The following is a 14055-nucleotide window of genomic DNA, read 5'->3' as shown; positions in this document are numbered from 1 at the left end:
AGGCCAGCAGGGGGGTCAGTTGGGAGCAAGCATGCTGGCATTGGGGGCAGTTGGGGTAATCAGGCTGGTTGGGGGGGGCATTTGGGAGTGAGCAGGCTAGTGGCAGGGGGCAGTTGGGGGTGAGCAGGCCGGTGGGCAGAGTGGTTAGGGGCAATCAGGCAGGCAGGCAGGTGAGTGGTTAGGAGCCAGCAGTCCCGGATTGTGAGAGGGATGTCCGACTGCCGGTTTAGGCCCGATCCCTGTAAACCAGCAGTAGGAAATCCTTTGAGGGGTACCAGATTGGAGAGGGTGCAGGTTAGGCTGAGGGACACCCCTCCCCCCCATGCATGAATTTCGTGCACTGGGCCACTAGTACTTAGGTATATTAACCTAAAAACAAAAAACTGAAGGCAGTTTATTTATAATGAAATAATTACAATTTTGGAAGCACAGATTCAGGCAGAAATTCAAATAGTGTCCTAATAACAGGGTAAAGGAAAGGGGGTTTTATGAGGAAAGGCAAGGAATAGTTACATTAACAAGAGAAAGAATTTCTATAGGTGCTAAGCTGAACTACTCTTGGCTACACATGCTCACCATTCTAACTTCAGACAGAGTGTCCATAGTCATAAGTCCTACGGGCAGGATGTCTGCTGTCCTGTTGGATTTACAAACAATTTGTAAAACAATATTGGTTTTAGTCCAGTTTAAAAGTTTGGAAAGCAGGACATATGAGGAAGTTCCTCTAGAAAGGCTCCATCTATGTCAACGTTCAGTCATGATACATAAAATGTGTGACTTAAAAAACAATTGTACCTACTTTTTCAGCACTGCTACAAATTTGTGTGCTACAAATACAGAAATTAAAAAAAAATAATATTGTATGGTGCTCATCAAAAAAGGAAAATGTGTGGAATTTTCAACTACAATGCAGCTGGCTCTGGAGTTGACTCCCTCCATGAAGTATGACACTGGACCAAATATATAAGGCGGCAGCTTTCAGGCACTGACAATAGGCAGAACTGCAAGCCTTTGGATCTCTGGCAGGGAATTCATAGAATATAAAAGATGTTTAATTAACCTACAGAGAACAGGCAAAGAAAGGGGGACATTATAAATAAATGAAAACATGGGGCAGGTAGAAAAACAATAGCAAATTGGTATGTCTGTAATAATATAAACACTCCAATTAAAGTTAGATATTAACAGACTGGATAAAATAGCAAGGAAACATATAAAAGTGAAACTCTTTAAATATAAAGACACAGATGGTTTGAAAGAAAGAATTTTAGAAATGACATGCCATGGTAAGGGTATAAGAAAGGAGTGTTTCACATGAAGACGATCACTTAACAATGATAAAGGAAGCAATCAATGGAAAGACATAATAATTCTAAAGTTGCATATAACTCAAAGCAGAGATTCAAGATTTATAGAGCAAAAATTTGACAGAAGTAAAGGAAGAGATAGATAAATCCATAATCATAGTTATATATTTTAGTATTTTATTCTCCATACTTGTTAGACACAGTTGGCCAAAGAATACACAAGAATATAAAGGATCTAAATAACACAGCCAACCCAGTAGGCCTACTTTACATTTAGAGAATACTAAGTCCAACAACTTAAGAGCACAGTGTGTGTGTGTGTGTGTGTGTGTGTGTGTGTGTGTGTGTGTGTGTGTGTTTAATAAAGCCTCAATATACAGGGTAGGGCAAAAGTAGGTTTACAGTTGTGAGTACACAAAGCATAGTTTATTCTTGAATTATTATGTAATAATTATTTTCATATGAACAACTATAAACCTACTTTTGCCCCACCCTATATTGGAAAATTACAGTAAAAATCCAGTGGGAAAAGGGGCAACTAACAATGGTCTTGTTTTCTGGGAGACAGTGGAGAGTGTTGGAGCCTGTGTCAGACTGGAGAGCACACCTATCTCAGGAGAGCAGTGCCTCCTGACCCAGAGGTAGTTGTTGGGTTATGGAAATGGGGGTCCATATCTCTCGGGTTTCTGAATTTGAAAGCAAGCTAGAAATTGGGATTTGCATGTGAAATCTTCTCATTGTTAATTTTTGAAATGTTCATTTCATTTTTATAACCACAACAATGGGAAAACAGAGTGTCAAGATCTGAGGGTCATATTCCACTCTTTTGTGCTCTGGTACAGACGCTAAGACATGGTAGTGCTGTGAGCAAAATACTCATTGAGGGATGGGATTGAGTTTGGCTTTGAAGATCTAAACCCATACTTTTTTCATGTTTGTTCAATACTTTCTGTGTATCAGGCAGTAAATTTAGGAACTACTTACAACCTAGACTTGGGGATTTTTGAGCCTTCAAAAAGTTGAGTAGCATACACATAGAGGAGCTGGCATTCAAGTTCAGGTTTGTATGATTCCACAGCTCAAACTCTCAACTACAAAACGATATTTCTCCCCAGTATAGAGTAGATGTGGAACAAGAATAGTTCGACTCCTTTGTATTATCTCCTCCCACTTGCCACCAGAGAACAGCCAAGCTTGTGTCGACCACTTCTGGACCTAGACAATCAGCACGTTCACGCATTACATAGAGAACATCCTCTGGAAATGTCATCATTAAGGACTTACCACTTTCTCGCAAGCAAAGTTTATATTCTCAGCTGACCTTTGTAAGCATATTAATTTTAAGACATGGAACTAATAATCTACTTAAGCACCTGTGAGTTCAGTAAAGTGAGATGCATTATTCGTTCCCACACATGATTAAAATCAGCATGAAAATTCAGGCTCAGGAGATATGGTTTACATAGACACAGAGAAAAAAAAGTACAGGGACACATGGAGGAATGCTGCATATGCTTCCCAGTCTGCCTGGCTAGCAGGGTTACTAAAGCAAGCTCTCACCCAAGCCAAGAGGGGCTTCCATTTCCATTACCTCCTGGGATGTCAGCTACCTCAGCAGCATCCCTACGTAATTCAGGAATGAAACCCAAAGAAATAGAATATTGTCCCGAATCAGAATGGGTCCTTGCTCCCAGATAGCCAGAACACTCTAAGCAGGTAAATTGAGTTGAACTGGTCCTTATTAATACACATGAAGGGCAACAATCCTTAGAAGTATGTAGATGATAAGCCAGCTTCAGTTGATGAGGACTCTTGGGGTTATGCATACCTTTCCTTACTTACTGTCACTTCCCTTGTCTTCCATCACTTTTCTCCCATCACTTGAAAAAAAAAATCACTAAGGAGAAAAACATTGAGTGTGTTTGTTAAAGGCGAGCTTGCAATATTTAAAAAATAATACATTCTCAGAACATTCACAGCTAGTGGGTGAGACACACTAGTCTAATATAATAAGTGCCACGCACAGAGAGACATATATCCAATGCTTTGAGATCACAGAGGAGTATATGATTGATTTTTGCCTGAAGCAGGTTTGGAGTGGAAGTAAAGAAAGGCTCATATGTGAACAGGGCCACACAGCTGAGCCCTGCACAATGCCAAGAGCGCCATTCTTCAGCCCCACTCAGCATCCAGTTTTGCAGCACAACCTTGTCTACAATCTCTGCCCAAACTGGAACTGTTTCAATGGTGGGACTTCTCCATTTCCCGCAGATTATAACATGTTTTGATGTCCCCTCCTATAAGGTACTTTCACTTGGACCAGCCTCACCCTTGATTATTGGCAAGTGTATTCCCAGAATAGTGCCAGACATCCTGCATTTAGCAAAGGATGAAAACATGACTTGGAGATGTCTCCCCTTGACCCTTTGCTGTTCTGTGACTCACCTGAATCCTGGCCCCTGTCTCTTTGCCTCATTCCTGCTTCCCCTGTGGCCTTCCCTGCACATCTTTGCCCCGCTGCCCCTGTAGACATCCTGGCCCCCAATTACTTTCTTTACTTGCAACCCAGATCCTGGTCTCATCTCTTTCTAGTATTTTTATCCCTTCTCCCTTCGAATTTGCCTGAGGGCTTCACCTGACTTTTCTGCTTTTATATACTTTGGTTTATATAAAAAAAAAGTGTATACTTTTTCTATACTTTATATACATGATAGGTATTATGTGTGTTTATCTCTCAAGTCTGGCTCTCCTTGTGTTTTATAGATAAGGACTGGGTTTCACAGTCAGACAGCACTGGGTTTGAATCACATTTAATAACTGTGTCTGTGGGCCAGTTACTTACACTCTCTGAATCTTTCTTACCTCCCTCGCGTATGAAGTGGTTATGATGGTCATACCAGCACTGCTTAAGTCTTAGAGCTGTTTTGAGTAGTTAGTGAAACATTGCCCATTAGCTATTTAGCACATAGTAACTAAAACATAGTAAATATTTAATAAGTGCGACTTATTGTACCAATTGCTGTCCAGTCAGGTGTAATATAAGGTTAATAGACTTTGTGCAAAATCAACGGGGAAAATAATCAGAAAAGCCAAAATTAGAACATGCACAACATGTTCTTCAGAGCTGAAGTATACGTATAAATCAAACTTACTTCATATTTTATGCTCAGTGCCACCTTTTTAAGATGGAGAGGTGTGGTATACTGAGGGGACTAAGAGGAACCGCCTTGCATAGTAACTTTGATTCCTGTTCATTTAAAAGATGGAAGGCTCAAGCCTCAGTCATGCTAGCTGGCTCTGCAGGAAGGAGACCCTGCGTATGCGAGATCTGCCATCTCTGGATGCACAAATATAAAACACAACTTCATAATGCAGTGTGGAAATTAAGTATGATACGCTATGTCAGTTCTAGGCACATTAACGGAGATTGAAAATAGTTTCACACTTAGACATTTTCAATGGATGATAAATAGGGTTAATGGGTTGTGACTGAAATACTCCTGCCCTCTTAAATCTTCCAGGAAGCTTTTAAAACTGATAAATACATATTCTTCATGATGGTTTGCAAGAAGCTGCTCTAATTCAATTTTGAGCTGCTTAGGACTGTGCAAAAATGCTAAAGCCTGCTCACAGAAACATACAAGCCCTGACACTTTAAAAGCCCCACATCAACAAACAGTGAAAATGATTCTTTAAATTCATTCAGCTTCCCAGAGTCTTTTGAAGTCCTGCACATTAGAGTTGGCCTGGTGTTAATCTTCTTTTGAGAATAAAATCCAAGGTCAGTATTTCATTTTGCATGTTTATCTCAGGGAGCTTTGGAATGCTCAGGGCGATTCTTTGAATTGATTTGTGTGTGTGTGTCTTCAGATATGAAAAGCAGGAGAGGGAATTTAGGGCCATGGATATTGTCATCCAGTCAGATGTGATGTCCCCCACTTTGCCACACTTAGCCGGAGAGAACCAAGCTCACTTGAGCCAAAGGAGACACATGACAGAACAGCGAGGACTGTGACATTGTGTACAGTTGGCCAGTCCTAACATCACTCCAAAGGCTTGGCAGATGCATCCCACAGAGAGCTGGGTGATTCAGTGGCTACACCTGGGTGCTCAGTAGACATCTGCTGTGCTGCCCTCTAGTGATGATGGTGAGGAGAGGTGGCAAGAGCCCGGTGGCTGTGACATCTCAGAGGGACAGGCCAAACACCAGGAACAAAGTTATCTGAGAAATCTCAGTCAGCAGCCGTTTTCTCTGGAGCTGGTGAAACCAGGGCACCGAGTCTGTTAGGAAAGAATGGGAAACACAGGAGATGTCAGACATGAGGACAATTCAAGCTGGGACCAGAGAGGTGGGTCTTGTCCAGTTTCTAAAGTGAATCGCCTTTAAGGGGGAAAGAGAACAGAACTATCCTCCTTTAACTCCAGTCCTGGCCTAGGAGAAGTGTTCCACGGGAAGACTGCCATAGCTGTGGTCCAGCGAAGAGCTTGACTTTGGGTAGGAAATCTAAGATCAAGCCACTTTCTGGCTAGATGCTTTTTTTCCTCTCTTGAGATTTTAGGTATTTCTTTGAAAAAAGGTGATAGTCAAATCTGCCTCAAAGGGTTATTTTCGATATTAAATGAGATAGAAATATTTTAAAAATGTAGAGTCCACCGTAAGTGTTAACTGTCTCCATTAGCATGACCATTACTTTCTCACGAAGGCATCTGACAAGATGGAGTTTCTTTTTCCTTACAAGGATCTCAAATGCTGAGACCTGCAACTAGCATGACTCCTGCTTCCTAGTGGATGGACTGGGGAAGCAAGTCCATCTAGCGCACATTTACGTCTTCCTTTGATATAGCCTCCATAGCATTGACACAGTGAGTTAAAGAAAAAGAATCCTTAGGTGAGTTAGTAATAGTGATGGTTAATCAAACATTGGTTTCTTTTAGGTTTACTCCTAAGTGATTTATAAGAACAGACTCCCAAGGGAAGGAAAGGAGCATTATAAATCAGAGGTTCTCACTATTTTTATGTATCTGTTTTTTAAAGAGACCTTTAATATCTTGACCAACTTGGATAATTGACAAAGAGTTGCTAATGCTTTATGAAACCCAGAAAGGACACTAATACAAGACAAAATGAAACTATCATCTACTCTTATTCTCATTTCATAAAGGAAAGACTATTTAAACACTCTTCCTTTCATAGTCGGAAAGACTCAATCACAGACTTTTAGTGTGTGTGTGTGTGTGTGTGTGTGTGTGTTTTAAATAGCAATAAGGAAAACATACTTAAAATTCTTCTCTTGTCCTAATAAAGTCAAAACATTGTCCAGACACCTGCAATTACAAACCATTTATATGGAAGTCTCTAGGAATGCTAATCTTCTGAGACCTCTCCCCAACCCATTTACTTGCTGCCTTCTTCTCTCCTATATCTAAGTAGCTAGTCCATCTTCAGAAGACATAGGCACAGATGAGACTATAAAATTCATATTCCCAGAAGCCTGTTATGGCATTTCCTGGAATACTTGATTTCTCATTGCACGGGGCATTTGAGAGCCACACGTTTTCCTTTGTATGTCTTTCATTACAGACATAGAAAGCAGACCACTCAGGATTATGGAATAAAATATCACATTAGGATCTGTAAGCATATGTGCATTTATTCATAACAATGCTGAAAAGAATTTAAGGCATTTAAATCAATTGCACATGTATTCACCATGTAATTTAATTAGCACTTATGGAAGGCAACATTAGAGCTCCTATTACACTGTTTCCATTACAAATAATTATTTAAAAAATAGTTGTAGCATTAGGGATAGTGTTCTCTTTTTGATTACAGGAGGGTGATTTGTTTAAAAGCTCCGCTGACGTCATGTGCGCAATAGCTACGTGTCATCTCAGCAAAATGCAATAGATAGATCTGGACCAAAAGAAATAGTGCTTGCCATTGTAACATTTCACATTATTTAAATATACATCATGAATCCAGTAGAGTTAGGTAATCACTATCTACTTAAATTGTCTGATTTTAAAATCCAACAGAAATTTCCCGAAAAAAGAGGGGAATGGTAACCTCAGTGTTTGTACTCACAACAATAACAGCGACCTCCACTTATTGAATGCCTATTGGCTGCTGGGTGGAGAGAACTAGATTTAAGATACACAATGCCTCCAATTCTTACAAATAACTCTCTTACAAATAATCTCCATTTTACTCACGAGGAAACTGAAACTCAGCCAGTTCCTTATGTAAATTGCACAGGGTCAAGTTAGAGGCATCACAAGGTAAAGCTGTATCAGAATTCCATATTATTTCCAGTGCAGCACATAGCTTTTACTGAGGCATAATGCTTTAGTGCAAACAATAGGTGAAAATCAACTCTGAACTGCCTTAGCATTTCCTTTTAAGAAGAGGCAAAGGAGTCTGAAAATATGCTGCTGTGTGCAGATGATCCTATAAACAGTTAAGCAAATTCAGCTCACTCAATTGTTTCCAACTCTCACTGCAAATATTTTTGACTGCCTTAGTCAAAGAAAACAAAAATGGATTTCTTCCTAAATGTTTTCATAAGAAGAACAAAAGACTTTTCCTTCTTTCATAAACAGAGACCAGGGCATATCCCAAAGACCTTCTGAGCATCTATATAATAAAAGCATAAGCGACCTTTACAGTGGAACAACCAGAATGACCAGTCACTATGATGCACACTGACCACCAGGGGGCAAACGCTCAATGCAGGAGCTGCCCCCTGGTGCAGTGCACCCCCACAGGGGGAGTGCCACTCAGCCAGAAGCCGGGCCCTATGGCTGGCAAGCACAGCAGCGGTGGCAAGAGCCTCTCCTGCTTCCACGGCAATGCTAAGGAGCAGCCAGCCGAGTGGTAAGGAGCAGCAAGGCGGGCAGTAAGGAGTGAGGGGTCCCGGACTGTGAGAGGGCACAGGCCAGGCTGAGGGATGGCCCCTCCCCCCAATGCATGAATTTCGTGCACCGGGCCTCTAGTTTAAAATATAATATCGCAGAGAAAACTCATTAATCAACTTGATGAGATCTCCGAGGATCTTAGTGAGACCTTCAAGGACCTTAATGAGAATGCCAAAAAATGGAAAAGGACCAGTCAGAAATGAAGCATACACTGTCTAAAATAAAGAATATACAGAAACTCAATTGTAGATCAACGTACACCAAGAATCAAACCAAAGATCTGAAATATGAGAAAACAAAAAACACAATGAGTTTAAGATAGTCAGTATAGGAGAGGATCCAAGATGGCGGCGTAGGTAAACACCTAAACTGCTGCCTCGCACAACAATTTCAAAACTACAACTAAAAGACAAAACGTCTATCCCCCAGAACCACGGGAAAGCTGGCTGAGTGGAAGTTCTACAACTAGAAGGAAAGAGAAAAGAGCATTGAGAGGTGCACAAGCGCTGAAAAGCTGAGGTACGGAGGCACGCGAATCGGGCTGGCGGCGGGCGACTGGGAGCGCTGCTTTTTTCAACCCGAAGGGAGATAAGCTCCCGATTACTCTGAACTCCAGTTTCTGGGGAGACGCAGGGGACCCCAACTCCTACGGGGAGAAGCTGGACTGTCTGCCCTCGGGTCGGAAAGTGAGAGAGGCTTGCTTGCAGGGCTGCGCGCAGGAATAATTATTTACTGCGCTGGGGCACGGGACACGGGGACTTGGAAACTCAGAGACGCAGAGCCACAGAGCTGGCTTACTGGCAGCCATCGCTGTTTGCCATGCCCTAGCCTAGTGACGCCCTGAGACCCCGCCCCGCACAACCTACAAACCCACCCAAGCTCCAAAAGCGGCTTTAGCATATGAATGGCCTGCCCTATCGCAGCTTAACCTAGCAAACGTGCAGCCCGGGTCAGACAGCTCCAAAACCTCCAAACCCCAAGCAACGAGGAGAAAACTGTAGTTCTCGCTGTAGCTCCTGCTGGGTGACCTCAGACAGTAGCTGACCTGCACCCCATTGGAGATCCAGAAGCCAGTGTACCTAGTGGTCAGTGCGAGACACCAGATTTCAACTCCTCACATCCATAAGTGACACATTCAAGAGGCAGACTCAGTGAGCACCAAAGCCCCACTGAAACAAGTCCTGCACCATAAGCATGTCTCCAGCGCAGCAGTTCTTCCATTATAGACACAGCAGGTCCTCACAGCCAAGTGCCTGGAGGTCAATTCCTCCCAGTGTACCAACAGAAATCAAGGCTTTACTACACCAAGACTTTGCACTCAGCCCACAAAGGGGTGTACCAAAGGTGTCCACCTCAAATGATTGGGGAGGGTGAGCTACTGGCCCCTATAGGTCACCTACCACACAAAGCCACTCCATCAACACAGGGAAGCAGCAAAATGCGGAAACAAAGAAACATGTCACGAATGAAAGAAATGGAGGAAAGCAAACTACTGGACGACATAGAGTTCAGAACCACATTTATAAGGTTACTCAAGAATCTTCTAAAAACCGCTGAGAAACTTGATGAGATCTCCGAGGATCTTAGTGAGACCTTCAAGGACCTTAATGAGAATGCCAAAAAATGGAAAAGGACCAGTCAGAAATTAAGCATACACTGTCTAAAATAAAGAATATACAGAAACTCAATTGTAGATCAACGTACACCAAGAATCAAACCAAAGATCTGAAATATGAGAAAACAAAAAACACCCAACCAGAAAAACAAAAAAAGTAGAATCCAAAAATATGAAGATAGTGTAAGGAACCTCTGGGACAACATTAAGCGTACCAACATCCGAATTTTTGGGGTGCCAGAAGAAGACAGAGAGCAAAATATTGAAAACCTATTGGAAGAAATAATGACAGAAAACTTTCCCTACCTGTTGAAAGAAATAAACTTACAAGTTCAGGAAGCACACAAAACCCCATACAGGAGGAATCCAAAGAGGACCACACCAAGACACATCATAATTAAAATGCCAAGGGCAAAAGACAAAGAGAGAATCTTGAAAGCAGCAAGAGAAAAATGGTTAGTTACCTACAAGGGAGCACCCATACGACTGTCAGCTGATTTCTCAGCAGAAACTATGCAGGCCAGAAGGGAGTGGCAAGAAATATTCAAAGTGATGAACAGCAAGAACCTACAACCAAGAGTACTCTACCCAGCAAAGCTATCATTCAGAGTTGAAGGTCAGATAAAGAGCTTCACAGACAAGAAAAAGCTAAAGGAGTTCATCACCACCAAACCAGGATTACATGAAATGCTGAAGGGTATTCTTTAAGAAGAGGAAGAAGAAGAAAAAGGTAAAGAGAAAAATTATGAACAACAAAATGACATCAAATACATACTTACCAACAAGTGAATCTAAAAATCAAGTGAATAAAAAATCTGAAGAACAGAATGGACTGGTGAATATAATAGAATCAGGGACATAGAAAGGGAGTGGACTGACAATTCTCATGGGGAAGGGAGTGTGAGGGGTGCGGGACAGTGGCGGGGGGTAAAGGCATGAGGTGGGGGGTGGGAATCAGGTGGAGGTGAGCTATGGGGGAAAAAAGAGGAACACCTATAATAATCTGAACAATAAAGATTTATTTTAAAAAAAAAAGATAGTATAGGACACTGGTTACTTCCTCTTTCTCCTTTCAAATATTTGTGATGATGTCTCCAAAACATTGCAGGGCTCACCAGTGTCTCAATCCATTTCTTCTGAGAGAGTACCAATTCATTGGGATAATACAACTGGCGAGTTTTGAAAAATGCTACTTTAAGCCCTTTAAAAGTGGACAGCTTTATGTTTAAACAATCAATAGGAATTGCTAATTAATAGAAAATATCATCTCATAATCAATCATAAGAGTGATAGCGACACTCAGAGCTTGCTTCTTTCTATGACTCTGAACCATTCTTTTTGTTGTTGGAAAGTGGTACATCCCTAATGTATTATTTCATTGTGGCTATATTTTCTCCAGAAATAGGATTTTACCTGAGTAAGAATAAAATATCAGAATAGATCGGTGATTTTTTTCCCAAGTGGTAAAAACAAAATGAAAGCATATTGGAATGTTTTTTGTTCCTCTCAAGGAAATTACAATGCATTTAACCTTATAAAGGCTCTGAGAAGTTCTGTGATAGAGAAATCTGTTTAAACTTCTTTAACTGAGCAGTTAGTTTGAGAGTGTTGTTTACCAGTACCTCTTTTAACATCCTGCAGAACAATCATAGGGGACTCAGATGTGCTATTCAGATACATCTTCAAGGAAGGACTTCTTGTCCCAGCTATCAGCTCCTTCAGCATTTGCCTCAGCCACAGAGAGCCTTGTCCAATGATATACCCTTTCCAGTGGTCAGGAGGGAGGTGGGCTCATATCCAGTGGCTTATTGAGGCATGAGTATAAAGGCCTAGCCATTTTGGCCAATTGTAAGATACCTTTGACTAGATGTAGAGCTTGTATTGGGTTGAATGAGGTTTTGTTGGGCCTGAATAGCAGTTTCACTCTCCCTCTACTTAATTCTGCTTCCTCTCCCTTCCTCCTATGGGCTTAACCCCCCAACATATGTGTGGATATACTAGTAAAGCTTTTAGGAGGTAATTAAGATTAAATGAGGTCCTAAGAGGGTCCAATAGGATTAATGGAAGAAGAAGAAGAAAAAGGAGAGGAGGAGGAGGAAGGAGAAGAGAAAGAAGAGGGGGTGGCAGAAGCAGAGGAGAAGTCTTTCTTTCTCTCCTTGTTCATGTGCCAAGGAAAGGCCATGTGAATAGTGAGAAAGCAGCCATCTGCAAGCCAGGAAGACAGCTCTCACCAGAAATCAAATCTGCCTGCACCTTGATCTTGGACTTCTGAGCCTCCAGAACTGTGAGAAAATAAATTTATGTTGTGTGAGCCACCCAGTCTATGGTACCTCGTTATAGCAGCCAGAGCTGATTCAGACGGAAATTATCCTAAAAGGAGAGGCGGCCTCTTCCCTGTCAGATTTTATATTATGCCAGAAACAGAAAACACTGGCAAGACCCATGTCAAGAAGGGAAATTTTCCAAGTGCATGTGTTGTGTATAAGTAGGAGAGGAGGGAGATAAAACACACACACACATATCCCACTTTATTTTAGTTTGATATAACAAGTTTGCTTGATTAGAAGACATTTATAATTTTATAATCCAGCAAGAACAAAATCAACATGTTGGGTGAGAGACATAAAGGAAGGAAAATATTCTCTGAGCAGGAGCGAAGACCCTACAGAGTTTGGAGGGTGGGGGTGGGGAAGGGTGAAACTGGTGATACAATCTTTTTATTTAAATAAGACAGAGTAAGTAAAATGAACAGAAGCCACTGCACCTAAATGCAGAGCTTCATTTACATAGAAACAGGAACAATTTCGTGTTCAAGAAATGTCAGTTTTCTATAAATACGGAGGTTCAGTCATTACCACCAGAATTATTCATTATACTATGATTTAAAACAAGATAAATATACTGGGCTAACAACTCCAATCCCCAAAGAGGCCTTTCATGTATTTTTCAAAACTGGCTTTGTCCGTGCAAAAATAGAAGTTTGCGAGTATGTGATAAGGTCAGAAAATGAAAAAGAAATGAACTCATTTCTTTCCCAATTCTAGTGAGCAAAGACTAGTTATTGCAAACATTTGGGACATTTAATTGACTTGCATAAATTCTCATTTCCTTAATTATTTAAAATTTAAAAGTTTGTAATGGGAGACTCTTAGCGTCTGAGTTCTCATTTCAGTTGTTCCTGTCCTCACCTTTCAGCCACTTCTCTTTTCTTTCTGTTCTTTCTCTAGCAGTATTTTGCCCATTGTTCAAATCCAGCCTGAGACTCTTACTTCTATAAAGTCTTTCCTTATGACTTGCTTTTATGATTTCCTGAGGACAGTGAGTGTGTGTGTGTGTGTGTGTGTGTGTGTGTGTGTGTGTAGAGACCAGCTAGCACCATTTCTTTAATATAGTTCTTTAATATATAACTCTGATGGATTGTTACAGGAACCCATTTCATCTTGTTTTCTTTTGCTTGTTTTGCTGCATGTATTCACTTTGAGCTTGGTATTTCTGTCTGTGATTATCTTCATGATACTTTGTACCTGCTCATGCTTTATGCTGTTGTTTACCCAGTTTCATCGGGCCCAATCCATCTGCTTTTTACATTTCAGGATTCTCTTACAATATCCTAGATTTTCTTTTTTTTTTTTGTAAAATCTGTTATGGACCCAATCTGTTCTTGTTCAATTGAATTTATTAAATATAATTCTAATTGTTAAGCATTCATAAAAATTTTAAATCACATTTGAAAGAAGAGCTCTACTGTAACCATATCAAATCACACATATTTAAGAACATATAGTTGTTTTCCATTTCAGACTCATAATTAACTATTGTTGAATTGAACTAATATACCATAATTTATTTTTATGTATATATAATTTATTGTTTTGGTAAATAAAATCTTGAGAAAGACATAAATATTTCATATCAAAAGCTAACTCAAATTCTACTTTTAATCTTAGATTTAGCTATGTCAACTTTTTTTTGATTCATTATTTATCCTGATTGAATCTTATAATGTATATCCTAAGGATTTATTTTCCTTACTTTATTGAATAGAAAAATGTAAATGAGAAAATAATACTTTATAGCCACTAGAAAGTTAATATTAGGGTATATTTAAAAAAAATAGCAACAAGGAGGCAACTTTTGAACCCTTTTTAAATACAGAATTATATTTTGGCCAGAGCTTAAAGCTACATGGAGCTTCGGGTTATTCATTACTGGATTAAG

Source organism: Plecotus auritus (genome assembly GCF_963455305.1).
Source record: "Plecotus auritus genome assembly, chromosome: 8".
Taxonomy (NCBI): Eukaryota; Metazoa; Chordata; class Mammalia; order Chiroptera; family Vespertilionidae; genus Plecotus; species Plecotus auritus.
The sequence above is the reverse complement of the archived record's forward strand: the minus strand, read 5'-3'. Positions refer to the sequence as shown.